We start from the raw sequence: 18,965 nt of genomic DNA, 5'->3' as shown, positions 1-18,965 counted from the left end.
TGGAACACCCTCCCCCTCGCCTTACGGAGAGAACACAACCTCCTGGCCTTCCGGAGACTATTTAAAACATGGCTCTTCCCCTAAACCCCCCAGCCTCTCTCTTCCTTCCCTTCCCTCTGGACTCCGGTCATGTCAGCGCTGGGACGCCCTAGGGTAGCTACGCGCTCTACAAATCCCAACTCAAACTCAAAAATGAAATGTTTGCCAGAAAAGTGCTATAGAGAGATGGGGTGCATTGTTGGTGAGTGGTAGTGAGGAAATTCATGGAGAAGGAGGAAATGGTATAGGGGGCACCAAAACAGACCATTGCACTGTGTGCGACCAGTGCTAGGGCCAGCCCTGGATGGGAGTATTAGCCACCCCGAAGTTCGGGCCTAGTTGTGCCCCTATACATAAGTATGGGCATGTTGTGCCCCATCAAGGTTTTCGTCCTAAATTACAAAAGGATATATTTACATGCACTGCAATCCAGCCTTTCAGGGGGCTCCTTGATAGAGGCAGCTCTGCTTTTACCCTGATGGCCTGGAATAATTCCTAAACAGATTCTTGTAAATACTGTTTTGTTTCATTTCTTTTTAATAGTGATTCATGTGAGAGAGTCCATTACTATATGAAGAGAATTTTTTTTGTTTCATGCAACAACCATAAAAAAGTTTATTTTAGATCAAAACGGGCCCTCACATATGAGAAATAGGAGGATATCCCAGATATTATTCGCTGTGAAATTAGTGGGCTGCTGCTTTGTTAAAACAGTGAAAACACACATCAATATCTCCAAATATTAGCTGTAAACACTTTTAGAATTTCAACCATAGCGCCTGTGCACCGTTAGTAGCCTGGCTAAAGAGGGTATGGCAGAGCTGAAAGTAAATCATTTAATCTCAAAGCTGTTCTGAACAGGGGCCCTCAAAATAGTATTGGCCCAGGGCACCCAAACTCCTTAACATGTCCCTGCCACCACAAAGTCTGCCAGGCAACATTGCTCTGAAGTAAAATAGGCAACATCATTAATTTATTATCGGTTCTATTTGTTTTAAAACATAAGCCTGATGTGTCCTAAACCCCCACTGCTTCAGGCAAGCAACTTATCATACCACTAAAGAATTCTCAATTAGGTGTTCTTTCAGCGCCCTCTCTGTGGATTTTCACCTTTCTCTTTGAATCCATAACTGGTTGGTGGGCAATTATCTCATTATAATGCTGGCTAAAACATTTGTTAATGGTTTCTAGAGAAGAATTGTTTTTCATGTACCAACTCTGAGCTAGGGAGTGCTCAAAAAATATGATAACACTGTCTCCCTTACAGTCACTGTTTTGGCTGAAAATGTCTGCAGAATATTCAGCTTTGAGAGAAACTGCTATCAAAACTCTCTTGCCTTTCAGCTCGTCCTATTTATGTAAGATTGGGTTCTCAGCACTTGCAGTATTAAAGACTAAGTACCGTTCTAGACTGGATGTGGAGCACAAGCGGTACCTATTTATGCGGTACTTTGCCCCTATGCATAATTATACAGCGGCAAGACAAACCAACAGATCAACCAACGCATTAATCAACATCTCCCCAGGATCAAAAAGAAGGTTGTTACTGTGCCAATGGTGCAACACTTCATGGATAACTCACATAGTGAAAGAGATTTCAAGTGGACAGTATTCTCAGGTCTAGACACAACAAAACATCTGATAGACATTGATACCGCTTTGTTACAAAAAGAAGCTTATCTAATTCTAAAGTTTAATAGCGCAGCAACTGGATTGAATGGGATGACAGAACTTTCAAGAGCATACCTCGAACCACATGCCCCACAATGCACTGTTTCAGTCCTGACAACAATGGGACCTGAGTGACAATGTGATTGGTTAAAATTGACTTTCCCATGTTCCCTAGGGAAAAATACCGGAAGTCTTCTCACTGGGATTGTCCCACATGACAGTGAAGTTGCGGTCCACATCGGATATAGGTTACCGATGTGTTGAGATTCAAAGACAGTAAGTGTGCCTCAGGTCACATTCAAGCATGCTCACAATTTTGTTGGCAATTTTGTTGGCAAGTTTGTGGCTTATGTAACATGTCCCCCATTCGTTTGTAAGGAGACAATCACTGCAGTGATAGATGCCCGCTCCTGAGTGACTTGAGACGGTTTGGAAGGTACATTTTTTACCTTTCCCGTTTATTTGCCCAATGTTTATGTATTGAAACATACTGAAATAGACACAACCATGAATTGGTTGTTCCATTTTAATGTTTTGTAGAAATCTTCACTGGCATTAAACACGAGGCGCCCTGCAGCAATTCCCTTTGAGGGTCATTTTGGTTACTACGTAAATACAAGTTAGAGCAGCAGCTCTGTTCGAAAATCAGGTACACAATATTTAAGTAAGCGTACCTAATGAGAGAGGATACATTTTCTTGATGCAGAGTTTGCATCATTCATTTTTGTTTTTTAGAAATTGCTGACCATTAACATGAAGCCCTGAGAGAGTCAACACGGAGGATTGGAATAAGTTTGTTGTAGTATGTAAGGGAATTGTATTGAATAGTATGCCCCACAGACACAATCTAAGTATCTCCCCGTGTTTGGCACATTTTTGGCCCAAAAAGCAAGATAGCGATAAGATTGCTCTAGTTTCCAATGTTATGACGCAAACAACAAATGTTTTTGTACATAAATGTTTTTGTATATAAGTATTGCATATGTTGTCTATTGTAATATTTCATAAGTATTTTTCATGTTTTGTATGTTAATTTGAAAAATGCTTGTCTCTCCACTTCTCATGCAACTAAATTCTTTTTGGTAAATATAACAAGACTAACTGAAAAAAAAGGAATGGTCTAATAAAAATTCCATTCAAACAGATAAGGCAGTGGTCTGTTTGTTGCTCTAAAGTAATAGGAGCATAAGGCCTAACGGAGTTAGGTCCCCCCCTTTTTGTGTCTTCAACTTTCTAAAAGTGGCATTTTAAAAATTGAAATGAAAAATCCAATGCTACCATTAAAGAGGGTTTAATATTATAATTTCTTAGGTACCAAACAAGTTATATCTACCTTCTCCGAATTTAAAAATACACGTATTAAATTTAATAAGGAATCCCCTATGTTAATCTATTGGAGGGGTAGGCCTACCGTAAGTTTGACTTATATGTAATAAAAGGAGAGTTCAAGGCTTCGCAAGGGGGTTAAATGACAAGTTGACATAGCACTTTAAAACTGCATTCAGGCAGCAGTGGCATACTCGGGACAAGATTTAGGGCCAATAAGTGCTGCTGGCCAACTGGTAGCATTTAATTTACAGGTCCCGGGTATTTGGTATGCCACTATACAAGGGACTTATAAGTAAATGAAATATGCCAATTAGGTATATACCAATCGAATTTTGTTTAGGGGAGTGAACACAAGTATTTTAGCACTGGTTAGCAGTGGTAAAGTAGACAGAGTCCTAAGGCCAATAAAAACAAACTCAGCAAAAAGTGGAAGAAAAAAGGCAAAATGTTTGGGGTGACCCTGCAGAGAGGGCCAGGTTCCACTGCCACATCCATATTTCTCAATTTATGTGTGAAAGCTATGCTAAGTGGGATGATTGTGTATGACTACATATAATGATCACATTCTCTGTTGAAATGGTGTTATGAAGTAGAAAAATACAGCAGCAAAAAATACTTAAAGGTTCACCCAGTTTCTTGCTCAGGAATACTTGCAAGGGTTTGTTTTAAAACTAGATCCAGTGGTGCTGGAACCGTTTTCAGAGTGGGGGTACATACATCAATTTTACATCACTGAAATTATAGAAACTGTGAAAAAACCTAACTTGACACAAAGTGTAGCAAATGTATTCAGCAGGAGATTGGTAAGGTTGTAGTACAGTGCTACGGGTGCTTTTTGGAGCACGCTGTTGCAAATATATTACTAAATCATTGTGTGATACCGTACTGTCATTTACAGACAGTACGCTTTCATTGAAATGGCCACTAAATTTCTACAGACAAACCCTTTTACTGCTAAAACTAGGTAGCACAGCAATGACAATGTCTGAACATTGGGTTTCGGTGAATATTGATCATTTGCTCATCACCAAGTAAAAGTGTTTTGATTTATTTCGATACTATTAAAATATTTATTTCCATCACATTTTACAAACATTTTGCAAAGTTTTACAAAAACAGAATTACAAAAAAAGTGCTTCATTTTTGCTTTCTTTAGGCATTTGCACTTTAAAAACTCGCACTTTAAAAGTCTGTTTATTATTGTGACACGTGCAGATATTATTAGGGAATGTTAACTTTTTTAATTGTCTGAGGCACCGGGTAAAGTTAAAAGGGCATAGTGTGGGTGAGGAATTAGGACATGGAGTGGCGCCATTTTCTGCACAAAGTACTGTAGTGTCAAGGGCAGGGAGGAGGAGTCTTGCCACTCCCATATTTTGATGACTGCAGCCAGTGACAGCCCAGGAGCCAGTTAGGACTTAGCTGGACACTCCAGAATTGTATATATGGCATCGGATTTACAAGGTATAAAGGAGGGACTCAAGCATTTGCACACTTTTCCTCTTGGACGTCAAAGGCCCAATCTCCTTTCTATACTGCAAATGCTGGCTACAATATTTGAATGACAAGGCTTGGAGTGTGGCACACTTGACATTCAATCTGGGTAAATTTAAGGCCACCTTGATTAATCTTACAGAAAGATTATCATATAATTCATTTAAAAACTCTCCCTTTGCAGTAACAGAAAGAAAAGTATACATCAATCCCCAGGGTAAAAGAATAAGCGTGAATTTGCCAGAAGACATAGCCTAACATTTTATCTCTGTCTTTGTAGCACATCAAATGTGACAAGATAAATAAAAAAAGTAAAGGCATATATTTTGTGACCAACCAGAAATCGGCTGGCGACTCACCATTGGGAGAGAGAACCACATGTTGGAAAATGCTGCTATGAAGAACTATAGGCAAATTGTAGTTCATAGACTCCTAAGACTGCTTACTAGGTCAATGTACCTACTGCACAAATGTACATTCATTACATAAACTAGCACTAGACATTCATAACCTGTTAGTAGATAGTAGGTTAGATGCCTTATCGTTATCAGAAACCTGGAAGAGGGAGGACCCCTGCCTCGATTTACAATTAGCACTCCCTGACAAATACACATTTGTTCACGCAGGCAGGATGGGCAAAAGAGGGGGAGGCATAATCATTGTGTACAGGAAACTTTTTAAATGCCATATGTTTCTGATGGATGAGCTTAAGGGGCTGAAGGTCTCCGCTTTAGCAGATCACTTTGCACCAAATGTTCCTTCTCCAGCATTTTAGAATATCACCACACAGGGTTCATAGGAGATTTTATCTCATCACTAGATCAGGCCATTGCCCCTAAACAAATTAGGCACTAGGCAACTTTAACCTGCATTTGGTAAATGTGGGAGATCCATTGTCCGAACGCTGTATGGAGTCACTAGCGACACATAACTTAGGACATCCTGATATGGGCCCTAAGCACAGGCCAGGTCATGCCAGAGACAGAATCATGTCTAATATTCCATTCCAGTGGGAGAGTCCTGACCAGGTGGTATGGTCTGATCATCTCCTAATCCCTTTTTCATGGCCTCTCCTGGTACCTAAGGAAAGCAAAGTAAACCCCCAAGATTTAAGGAAAAAAACATGAAATAAAGTATCAATCCCTGACCTTCAGGGAATCCTGAGCTCATCTAAATTAGGGCTCTCTGGCATAGTCGCACTGGCTAATAGGGCTATTAATAAATGGCTCATGGAGGCAGCTGATACAATGGTTTCCATCATGAATTCTCGAAAGGGCGCTCAGGATCATTCCACATGCTGGTTTTCCCAGGAGCTTGCCTTTGAGAGAACAGCATGTCTTAAACTAGAGAAAGCTTGGCCATGCCACGACAAAGAAGTTGACAAGGAGCGTTTCAAACAGGCCCTCAATTTATACCACAAAATTATAAAGTGAACTTGCAGCGCTTTCTATTCCCAATGCATAAAGGAGGCCAACAATAATGGGAAAGAGATTTTTTACATTGTAACGAATTTTATGGATCCAAAGGCGATGTCCCTGCCTTTTGAGACCAATCAAGACCTCTATACAAGACTTCACAGCTTTTTGGATGAGAAGCACCTCAACCTAGTGAACCTCAACAGATTGGACCCTTGTTAGAAGGTGGCTCTGACACTCTGGGCCACCCAAATGTTTTGCTTTTTGAGCACCGATTTGTTGAGCTCCTACTGTGCGAGAGCCTCAGAAGCTGGGACTCACCCACAGGGAACTCATGATGAAAGAGACTGCGTGTGGATTTTAATGGTGTCCCTCTAGCTTGACTAAGCGACACAAAAGGGGATGATGGACGGAGCGTTTGAACAAATCAAACACGCACCCCCAGTCAACTGATCTGGGTTTAATCCATCACCATTCTTTAGTTCACTCAGCTCATGGGAACAGTCCAGCCCGAACTGCCAAGCCATGCCTTCCCTGGACCGGAAACAAGCTTCCGAGGACCGGTTTCGTGTCGCTTTGTTCGCCCTAAGTGTGGCAGGGTATGCTCAGACGTGAGTCCCTTGTTCGCTTGGCCACTGGATTCAAGATAGCCTGGCTGATGAGGATTATGAATCCGAAACCGGTCCCAGGATGCTTGTTTCCGGTCCAGGGAAGACATGGCTTGGCAGTTCGGGCTGGACTGTTCCCATGAGGCACAGGGTCAGACTAATTTGCATATAGCCATGTCTGAACTGGGGTGGCAGAGTGGGCTAAAGAACGGTGATGGATCAAACCCAGATCTTTTGACTGGGTGTGAGTGTTTGATTGGTTCTGATGCTCCGTCCATCACCACCCCCTTTTGTACCCCTCTAGCTTGACTAGGCCACTGCGCAGCAGATGGAGTAAGGGGCACTGGGCTGGTTACATGCAGACACATGGGTACATTCGTGTGCACATGTGTAGGGGCTGCACAGCGGAGATTCCTGGCGTGCGCTGCCAAGGAGCAGGTGCAGATAGACTGGTGTGGCAGGACTTATGCAGAATTGGGTGGTGACATGGAATAGGAGTTATACACTGGGAAGGAACATGCCAGGGAAAGTCTGTGTATTTTACTGTTTTCACTTCATTATTCTCCTATGGGGATGTGGAGCCCATGGGCTAGTGACACTTTCCTAAGGCCTACAAATTCCAGACACGCACCAAAGTCAACTATAACCTATGTGAGAAGAAGTATTCTGCTGAGTCCAAAGTCCTATTTGTACTGCTTTTGGGTCTTCCAGAAATGTCATATTTCTCTGAGTCAGCCCATAACCAGGGCCTGGCTGGGGGCTGACCCCAGGAGGCTGGATTGATCACCTTTCTTCCAAGAGCAAAGGCCTCCTCTTCACAGAGAAGATGGGTGGAGCTACAGGCTCATCCATCAGCAGCTGTCACTGGGTGCCAGGCACCAGGCTGCACAAGGGAGAAGGCAGTGTGGGGAAGGGGATTTCAGAGACCATGTGGCAGGAGACCCTGGACGACGCCATCTTGAACCAACCCAGAGGCCTGGGCAGGAAGGAGGGAGCAGGAGCAGAGAAGTGATGTGTAGTTGTGTGATAGGGCAAACAGAGACTTCCTGCCAGCCCCCTCCCCAAATTTTAAAAAGTATTTGCACAGGAAGAGAAGCTCTCTCTGGTGTGTGATATGCTGAGGCAGAGGGTGCGAGAGCCTGGCACAATGGGAAGTTGGAAGGATGAACCCCCTAACTGTCCCAGGAGAAGAGACCAGGACCAGTGCGCAGAAGCAGGGGCCTATGCGCAGGGAGAAGGGAGGCGCAGGAGGGGAGCCAGGCGCAAGGCTGGTGCAGGGAGCCGGTGAAGACAGCTCCCTGCTGAATCCCCGAAGGCAAACGAGAGAGCTCCCAGTGGAGGGGGAGCTGCTACAAGGAGCAAGAAGAGGCCAAAAGCAGGAAGATCGGACCCCTAGAGGCTGAGATATGCCCCCTAGAAGGTAGGCGATCTTTGACCTGTGGCCAACTGATGGGCTGCCCCCCATAGAAGTGAAGTTAGGGTGCCCCGACGCGTACCCCTTGAAGGTGCCCCTGCGGGGTGCCAAGAGCCCACCCTGGCCCCGCCAAACATGAAGCCGGTGAGCGCCGTCGCGCTCCCCATGAAGATGTGAGGGAGGGGCCAGGGATCCCGACTTCGGGCCCCGTGTCAGGAGGAGGAGGTGTAGAGCACCGTTGCGCCCCCCGAAGAGGTCTCTAGGGGCCCGGGGCCCCATCCCCATGCCCGAAGCCAAGCCTGTGTGCGCGGGGTGCCAGGAGCCCACCCTAGCCTCCGAGGAAGAGCAGAGGTCGGGGAGTGCCATTTCACCCCTCAAAAAGGATTGCCTGGGGGCCCGGGACCCCATCTCTGGGCCCCTAATCGATGGCGGAGGCTGGGGGGAGTGTGGCTGCAGCGTGACGACTTCCGAGTGAGGGGAGCGCCATTGTGCTCACCTCGCAGATGTCCAGGGGCCCGGGACCCCATCTCCAGGCCCCGTGGAGAAGGAGGAGGCTGGAGGAGTGCAGCTGCACTCCACCGAAGACAGGAGGGCCTTCGGGAGTCGACACTTCTCTGCCCCCTGGAGTGGGCAGACCAGAACTGCTGTGCCGGCTCCCGCAGCAGCACGCGAGGGTGCTGGCCGGGCGGGGAGTCAGGGGGGGCAGCCGGGGTGGGCTCTACGGGCTGCCCTCCAACATGGAGAGCCTGTGGGGGTCCTGGATGGGACCAGGACCCCGTATACCAAAGGAGGGGCCCGGGTAGGACTGGGCCCCAGAAAATCGGCTAGAGCGGCCGGTGGTGGGCTCCCCGAGCCGCAAGGAAGCACCCACCTGGGGGTCCGGGTGGGACCAGGCCCCCCACCGAGGACCTGAGCTCATCCGTGATGTGGAGCGACAGGAAGGAGGGGCAGCGCGGCTCTCCTCGGAGCAGCGGGGGAGCCGCTGCTCTAATATTCACAAGCATCCATAATGACTTGCAGGCCCGGACCGGCCTGCAAGGGAAAACAGCGTTTTCTCGGTTGGTGGTGGCCCCAGGAGGACGGGGTCACCACGAGGTGTGTGCAAGGGTACCGGGGGAGATGCAGGAGAACACAGCCTCCCCCGGCTCGAAGAAAAGGAGTCCCTCCCTAAGTCTCATGGGGACTTGAAAATAATAACCCCTCAAGGGCACAGCCTGCATTTTAACATCTCCTGGGTTGGAACTTTTGTTCTACAGCTGGGGTGTTTTGGGAAGTGGACCAAATGAAGAAGAACTGAGCTGGGGATGTCTGGAGAAGGGCATTCCCTGGAGGTGAAGAGGTGTAATGTAATTGCACCACAAATACATTTAACCAGGGTATTTCATTTAGGGGACTGAAAGTCACATGTGTAATGTGAAGAACCTCTGTATGGTGATGTCGTAAGCAAAGTAGGGTTATGTTGCCAGACATTCCTGCTAGGGTGCCTGGCTGTATATGCTTAATCCTCTGATTTCATTGGTGATGCCCTTAGTGCTATAATTGCAAAGCATTCTAATGTCCAACAAATGTGATGAGTACTGTCCTTATAAAGTGATGCTTAAACATGTATTCTTGCTGCTGCACTTAGGTGAAGAACCCAGACTGTTAGCCCTTAAGACATAGGGGTGTATACTTCATGGTCAGTAGGAAATGCTCAGTCAGGGTTATGTGTCACCAGGGCAGGTGTACCTATTTTAAAGGCTTGTTGAGGTAACTGGGTGGGTCGCCGCTGAGATGATGCGACTGCGCAGGGCCCTCGCTCCAGGTTAGGTTAAACTAACTGCATTTGGGGGCAAAATATTTTGAATACATGGGAGTGGTGGTACTAGACCCCACCTCCCTGCGGGAAAGGGTGGAGATGTTATGCAATGTCACAAAATAATTCCAACAGCTTTTGTATATTTGAAAATTGGTGCATAGTATTGAGTAGTATGTATGTTTAATAAATGTACTCTTACCTTTATAAAGCAAAGTACAGACTGGACAATCAATTATTGAGTGTTACTGCTGCGCACCTGTAATGGCGGTTACTAGCCCACACCACCTCCCTTGAGTAAGCCTCAGACTGCTCTGCAACGCTACCCTCTGAGAGTCAGGCACTACAATTGGGTGTTTGGTTCCCAGTTTAGGACAAATGTAGTCATGTTATTTGTGCAGGCCTCACAGATACTGCCTCGTTTTCCAACAACCCTGATACAATACTTAGCGATATACCAGGGCCAACAGCTAAAACGATTTTGACGCAATTCCAACCACTTATGATAGAAGAACTGAAGGCCCAAATCACAAACTGTAGATCTGGGTCCCTCTATGACCCATTTACCCCACATATTTTAGAAACTAATTGCTGATGCTATTGCCCCTTTTTACCATGGGCAAGTCTCAGTTTCTTTGCAAACTGGGGTAGTACCAGACTCATGGAAGAGGGCGAATGTAATTTCCCTGCTCAAGAAGGACGATGGCAATCCTAAAGTACCAGAGAACTTTAGACCAGTTTTACTATTACTCGCAGCCGTCAGGACTCTTGAAAAGATGGTGAACTGTTAGCACACAGCTTTTCTAGTGAAAGTCAACCTCTTGCACCCTTCTCACTCTGGGTTCAGAGCATGACATAGCACAGAGACAGCACAACTGGAGATCTCTGGTTCCATCAAAGCAGGTCTGGATTCAGGACTCAATGTAGTCTTGGTGCTATTAGACGTGTCTGCAGCGTTTGACACTGTGGATCACGGAATCTTGTTACACAGGTTGGAGTCCTCGGGGGTAACTGAATCAGCTTTGAGCTAGCTGGACTCCTTTTTGGAAAATAGAGATCAGGTAGTATAGATGAAGCCTTTCTCCTACAGAGTAAAAGCTTTAAAATGAGGGGTTCCTCATGGCTCCTCCCTGAACCACACTCTTTTTAATGTTTATAAGAACCCCACTAGCATGTTTTGTTGAGTCTTTCGACATCAAGGTCATATTGTATGCTGATGATACACAGTTATTGCTCACATACAAAGAAGACTCAGTTAGGGTTAAACAAATGTTTTAATTCTGCATGAAGGCTCTACTGGGCTAGCTGAGGACGGACCAGCTACAATGCGACCCGAATATGACACTTTACAGCGCAGGCGTTACAACGCGTGTCATTACAATGCATTTTTTACATCACAAAATCCATTACAATGCATGTTGTTACAACGCATGTCATTACAACGCATTATCCATTACAACACAATTACTATTCTAACTCCGCTGGGGCGTTACTTTGGGGAATGCGTTGTAATGGATTATCCAATGTAATGACATGCGTTGTAATGAATTTCACGGTGTAAAACATTCGTTGTAATGACACGCATGGTAACGTGTGCGTTGTAAATGATGTTTCCCATGAGCAGCATTATGATTATTCTGAGCGGCCTGTTTGGCTGCTCAGGCAATGCCTGGGAGGCTGGGCATGTTCTTCAGTGGGTTGTGCAACACAGCACCATGGAGAACATGGTAAGTGCGCATGAATTTTTGGCCGGCCCAAAAGGGCCGGCCAAACCGTTATGTGCACTTAGAGGACTGCAAAGTGCAAACAACTCCTCACTCTGCTCTGGTGTTACAGAGCACAGCTCAGCCCCAACTCAGAGTGCCGTATAGAAAAATAAAATGATAATAATGTCCTGTTATGATCATATTATTTTTATTTTATGCACTGCTAAAATAGCAGTGGGGAGACGCTCATTTGCCTTAGGGGAGGAGCCGCCACTGCCTGCCAGGGAGGACAGGAGCCTGGCCCAGTAGCAACTCTCCCTCCCGTTGGAAGGGGCAAGAACACTAGGCATTCTGTTTGACACACAACTTTCTTTTAAAGTCCAGATTGCGGCGGTAGTGAATCCCACATTTGGATCCTAAGAATGCTCTAGTGGAGTGGATGTACGTTTTTAAGTACACTTTAGTTCATGATGTTATGAGTGCTGATTTTGCAAAGCGTCCCCACTATTGTTAAAATGTAATTACAGTATAATTACAGTAGATACAGAAACTAAAACACAAGAGTTTTTGCCTAGAAGGACAGAATGTGGAACAAGCGGTTTCATTTACAAACGGGGAAAATCAGGGAAGAGCACCATAGTGAAAATGGTACTTCACTTTGTTGCTGTCATAATCGTATCCAACATTACATTATCCAGTTGGATTTTGCAAAGTGAACCGGATGCTAAATGATAAATAATCCTTGCAAGAGAGTGGGCACACGGATGCTGCGCTGCTAAGGCACATTTTGCTTGCCAGCTACTACACAGATCTCAATGTACCTCACAGGTGACAGTTGTATTTTGCAGCAGGGTCCACAGAGGCATTCATCCTTCAGAAGGCAATACAGTAGGTACCATTATGTTGAGCAATTATAAAGTTCCTGGAGTACCACATATTACGGTGCAGACGGTGACCCACAAAGGAACGCACTGTCCCTGCCAAGCAGTGTACAATGGACACAACAATGTGTGGTTTCCGGAGCTGGACAGGTTGCTGACCTGTGCCGGAACATCCATAACCAGAGCCCAGGCCGGGAGAAAGTCGGAGAAGGGAAGGCCCTGTTCAGCACAAATGCTGCTTGTTTGTTCACTACTCCAAGAAAGGGAGAAGAGAAGCCGGAAACATAGGACAATAAAAAACTATTAAAAAAAATGCACCAGCGTTCACTGCATCAGTGTTTTTTTTTAAGGAAAAATAAACAAGCAATGCTGGGTAGGGAAGGAGAGTAGTGAGGCGTGACGACAGAGGACGCAACAATAAGACAGGAGAAACACCATGATCGACTGGTGTTGATCGATCTCCACGCCATCCACAGGCTGCTTTGCAGCTTTGGCTTCTGCTGTCTTGTGTCCGTTCTCGGTGGTCTGCGGGGTTTGTGCTCCAAATCAGACATGGTGTTTGGGAAGCGGACAGCTAAATATGAAATGTTTAAGTGCTGTAGTCCCTTTTGCCGCAAAGCATACGAAATATCAATTATGGATGAGAAAGAGATATGACAAGACATTCAGTAAAGCTCAACTGAGCCGAAAGTGAGATGGCCCATATGCGAAAAGAAGATTTGGCAAAATAAATGCAAAAGTTAACTATAGTCTATAGTTAACTTTTGCATTTAAAACAATAAAACAGAATCATTTGCCAGGTGCTTTGTTGTTAAAGTAAAAATTACAAATGGTCAATACTTTGTGCTGAATGTGAGGCACTGGGATGTCCACTGCAGATGACTACCTGTGGACCGTGTGAGGCAGATGGTAGTTCCAGGAGGCCTGCGGGGAGTGTTGCAGGGATTCGGCGAAGTCACAGCTCTATGCTTGTGACCACAGAACCTTATTAGGCAGGGACTGAATCATCCTACCACCTGAGTACCCATGAGCCCGGGACCAACTAGCTATAGTGTCTCTCTTGCCTGCCTACTCACTCACAGAGGAACAAGTGATTAGACACCCCAGAACACAACACTCCCGACCCTCTCTGGTACCGCAGTGACAGGACACACCCTTTCGCTCACAGTGAGTAATACATAAATCATAAAGGGAGCTGTCATGGTATAAGACAGGGTAAACTAACCCCCTACCCTTCTACAGAAGCAAAGTGATTACATATCAAAAGATCTCTGGGTGTTAGCAGCGGCCCCGTACATTAGCATGCACAGATGAAAGTGCTACATCTTAGGGGTAGTCGCGATGTAGTCTGTGTAAAATCTCTCTCCAAGAGTGTATTTGCATGTCGGTGCACACCTATATGGCAAAGAGTATGTGTTCCCAAACAACAGCTCCATTTGTGTGTTTTGTCTAGATGCTAGAGCCTGACCAAAACAGAATAACAAGGGGCATTGTTGTTTGACTTTGTCTATGGTGTTCAGACTAAATCCCAGGAAAGAACAGAACGCAAATACAACAGTAGTTTCTGTGTAAAAGTACAGCGTTGTACGAAGCAAAGTACGTGTGCATAGTATTGTGTGCAAAGCAGAGTAAAGACTGCAGCGTGCTCATGCTAATATAGGGAAAAGGACAATGGGCCTGCAAAGGACATATGACAGAAGCATGGTTGTACCACAGAAGAACTGCTTCTGTGTTTGGGCTGGGATGCTGGGGGAGGCCTGATAACGCGATGACAGAAAGAAATTAATTAAAACAGCAGCGGGTGGAAAGCAATTAATAAAAACAGGGACAGGCTTGGCAAACTCGGCGTGGGGAATGTGAGGGAGTGCAAGGAATAGTACGAAAACAATAATTACAAGTGCCAGTACTTTGTCGTGGCAATACATTGGTGAAAGTTAGAGCTATTCACGTTGTAAATGGCAGTATTCTTTCTTTTACACCAGCCCAGGAGGCACTCGGAAGTGTCACTGAAGCATCTTTCACAACACAGGAGTTAAAAAGCAGTATATTTGACTAGCCAAGACTGTCAACAGTTTAAAAGCCTGCGTTTAATTTTGTCAAATGTAAAACAGGCTCCAAGTTGTGTTGCTCTCCCAAGAATTGGGAAAGAAGGCAGACCACTGGGTCAAAATGAGGGTAACAAAAACAGTCACTGAGGGTGACCAAAAGAAAGGGGTTACAAAACCTCCCCAGGGGAAAGGGAGTGAGAACCCCAAAGATAAAAAAGCCTGAGTCTTCAAAAGGGCCCCCAAAACCTGAACAGGGGGGGGGGGGGTGGGTGCCAAAACTCTTCCCAGTCCAGTAATAGATACAAATGGAAGAAATGTGATCCCCTAAAGGCCTGGTGCTTCAACTGTAATAATTGGGACACTTAACAGGAGATGGTGCTTGTCCTAACAAGAAGCCCCCTAGTCCTCCTACAGCTACTACTTGTGTAGTCAGTCTCCAGATGGGATCAACAGTGTGCCCAGAGCAAATCAAGGTTCACACTGAAGCAGTTCTTGTCACTGAGGGTGACGTTGAGTTTGCCACTTTAGCTGTGTGGCCTCCCAATGACAGATACCAAGCACAATTCCACAGGAGCCAACGATGGTCCCAACGCCCCTCCACCTCAACGGCCACCCGAAATTGCTTTCAGGGTCGCTGCTAAAGCGGGGGAAAAGGGGAAGTGGAAAAGAAAGAGAAACAGCCTTCGTGATGCAAACTAGAGTCCGCTCTGGTTTCAGGGCCAATTGATTTGACATGTTCTAGAACTGCATCTGTAAGGGAAGACAAAACTCATGAACATACATTTCCTTCCTGGTTCTAACTCTTATAACCAAAACGCTCTGATAATTACCCTCTGGACCCTGGGCTATTGCTCCTCTCTCGTATTGGTATTAGTTGTTGTGAACTTGCTTTCATTCATCATCTGCAACACATAAGGTCTAATTATAACTACATTTAAACTGTACCTAACTGTTGCATTTGGTTAATACTACACCGCATTTACCTTTCTGTCTGACAACTCAATGTTCATTTACTTTGCAGTCAGTAATTCGGCATATAATGCTCACTTGACATTTCATTTATTTAATTTCATTAGTAAATTCCAATTGTTATCTCTCTTCTTCTTCTAGATTTCACTAACGTTTCTTGCAGTCAAATAAGCTAATGGGTTAAATTGCGCAGTACTTAATGTTTCAAAAATAAACTTCCCCAATATGGCTTACTGCTAGTCATGAACTCTTTAGAGCAGTTGATATAGACGCTGGAAGTTGAGTCACAAAGGGAGAAGCCCAACGCATTACCTCAATTCTTCATGTTTCGGTACGGCAGCAATCTCACTGTCGTCAATTCTCCCTCGTAGCGCATACGTTTTGTCTGAGACATTTGAACTCTAACTCTAACCCTAAACCAAGACGCTACTTACTTCGCTAAAATTTGTTTCCTCACAAAATTTACCATGTGCAGTGGGGAAACGCTCTGTCTTCTACAGAATTTCAGTTGAAGTGCGCAGTTCTTTCTTGGAACATGCGCATTGGCTCTCTCCCAGTCGCGCGTTCAAAAACACTAGACCGCGAACCTGGGTTTGAACGCGTTTCGCCAATGGCGGCCATTTTTCTGTGAGAGTCTTTTAATGTTCTGATACACTGCTTTACAATGAGTTTTGTGACTTAGTGTCTTTTTCTCCATCGTGGGTACCTAGTTATGCTTCTCAAATGTTGGCTCTTTTTCTTAGTCATACCCATTAATCAAGTTACAGCTACTATAGTCTTGACACCCAACCTAGAGAAGTATTTGCAATACCCCTGGATCACTGGAACTAGAATAGAGGCCCTGAGGGATACCGGTGCCAGTGTCACTACGAAGAGAGATACACTGGTTTCCCTAGAGCTATTTCAATGACAACAACCCTGTACCCAGGACGTTTTCTTATCACACAGTTACTTCTATTTACTGCTTTTAAATTTCACTGGGAAAGCACAAAGTCAACATCCAGTGCCACAACCCCTATACATAGAAATGGGTGTGTTATCAGTGTTATGTCCAACTTTCAATTAAAAGTAAGGAATCTCCAGATGAATTCAACGTGACAGTCACACAGAGCAATAAAAATAATAATGATGTCTGCAGCCTTGGAGCAGTACTTTCACCCACACTCAATCTCCTGTGAAAAAATGTGTGAAGAAGAGAATGACACCTCACGGGCGCAACACCCTCGGGGTGGATGGCAGATGTTACCAAATTATAACTCCTTTCTCATCATTGGTAGTCATTCCATTCATAACGGAAAAGAAAGTGTCCAAAGGAAACAAGCATTGGAAATGCAATAGGTCTCGCAGCATTAGAGTTAGTGCTTTTAGAATTGTTTATGGGTTTTTTGTTGTAAATCTTTAGCATTTTTATTTCTTGTAGCCAATGCTAAAGAATTACAAATCAAAAAAGCCATAAACAATTGTAAAAGCTTTAACTAAAAATCCTCTGAGACCTATTGCACTGTGTGAGGGTGAGGTGTTGAGGGTGAGTGAGGGTGAGGGTGAGTGAGGGGTTGAGGGTGAGTGAGGGGTTGAGGGTGAGTGAGAGTGAGTGAGGGTGAGGTGAGTGAGGGTGATTGTGAGTTAGGGTGAGGTGTTGAGGGTGGGTGAGGAATGGTTTCCCTTGACGTAAAGTAAGGATTAACCGCGCTTCTCAAGAAGCCCCTATCTACGCAGAAGACCAACATAGTTTGCGCTCTTGTATATTTTACTTTGTTAGCCTCTGCCTCTTTGCATGTAGATTTGGAAATAAGACAGGTGGTGGACGGTACTGAATGTCTGCTTCACAAGTTAAAAGGACAAGGCAAGATGGTGATGCTGAAAAAAACTGGAGGACGAAGTATCCACTATGGAGGGAAACATTAACTTTTCTCCCCGATCGTGCACTACTAATGATACATAAGAGGACTTCATGAGTGACATTAAAAACAAATCTTGTTCAGTGGAGTGCAGGTTGTTCTAATTTTACATGCAATATTGCTGTGACCAGCGAAACGTGTTGCAATCCTGAAACATCTACAGTGGTGGTTAAACCTGTGTGCGTCTGTGCTAGGGAAAGTTTGGGGGAGGGGGCGAAGGAAGTTGGGAGTGGTGGGTGATGAAAGACAAGCAGAAGTGCGACCTGCCAAGAGGAACGGGTAGGAGAAAGTGTAGAAAATGCAAAGTAAGCACCGTAAGGGTGGGCACATTTCACAGATCGCATGCATGAGTAGCTGCTTTCTGTATTTGACCCTCCTAAATGCAGTTACTTTCGACACGACACGTCTGATGATGCTTTTTATTCTGTATGGAAAAAATAAAAATGTTATTTTCTATACCTGTGGCACCCTTAATCTGAGGCCTGCCAGTCTGTCAAATTCCAAGCTGCGCCTGTGCTAAAGGGGACTTTGCTTAATGGCGTACGTTATCCAGTTTCACAGATCAGCCAGAATGGGGCCTTATTTAGAGGACTCAAACCTCAAAAAGGTAAAAAGCGGGTGCATTTAGGGGACTCAACAGATGTTTTCCTGCAGATCTGCGAAGGTGTGCTGGAAGATGAGGTGTTTTAAATAAACCCAAGAACTTAAAAGTTAAACTTAATAGTTTATGGTCATGGTCTTGAAATGTAACCAAGTATTGATAGGGAGCCAATGCAGTTTCTTTAATGAGGAATGAAGTATGAGGCCCTCGGTGGGTTAAGCTGCCCGAGTTGTTGTGTTCTGTAGTATTTATGCTTTAGTTTGGTTCTAGTGGCTTGCTCGGGATATGAAGGAAAGCTTTGAGAAATGCTTGTGGTACTGGAAACATTCTTAATGGATATAAGCCTATTAGGTGAAACTCAGTCGGAAGCATTTACCTGAATGTTTCAAAATTTTGAGGTTTGTCTAGATGTTCTCGGGAGGTGCGTTAGAAACGCATGATTTCATCTGTTTTCCACTGGAATGGTTGCAATTTCTAGAAGATGGAAAGAAAGCAAAGCAGCGTAGTGGCATGCCTCTCACTCCTGATTTAGGCTGGCATTCATTGCACAGAAGGAAGACGTTATTGTTGTTAGATTAGAGGTTGCAATACATTCATGTCTGCATATAATGACCGTGAAACTCCTCATATCCGGTCACGCGTGAATTGCTCAGAGTTCTAGAGCAAAATGGAACACAAAATAACTTCCTTTTTAATTTCATGGTGCAGCTGCAGGGAATACAAATGCTTTTTTAATCCATATTAGAACAAATGCATTTTAGTATCAGAAAAAGTTAAACTTTGTAAAATCAGGTCCAAACAGTATAAATACGATCGCATAGGGATTAAATATATCCTCAAAATAATGCGACACGGCGGGAAGGGGAGGGGGCGGAGCGGGTCAAATAAACAAACAAGCCGGAGGGAAGAGAGGGGAGGGGGAGGAGAAATGCGACACGGCGGGAAGGGGAGGGGGCGGAGCGGGGAGAGCGAGAGCGGCATGTGGGTGTGAAGGAGCCTAGATGTTCTCGGGAGGTGCGTTAGAAACGCATGATTTAGGCTGGCATTCATTGCACAGAAGGAAGACGTTATTGTTGTTAGATTAGAGGTTGCAATAC

This window comes from Lissotriton helveticus, chromosome 6 (assembly GCF_964261635.1).
Source record: "Lissotriton helveticus chromosome 6, aLisHel1.1, whole genome shotgun sequence".
NCBI classification, from domain to species: domain Eukaryota; kingdom Metazoa; phylum Chordata; class Amphibia; order Caudata; family Salamandridae; genus Lissotriton; species Lissotriton helveticus.
The sequence above is the reverse complement of the archived record's forward strand: the minus strand, read 5'-3'. Positions refer to the sequence as shown.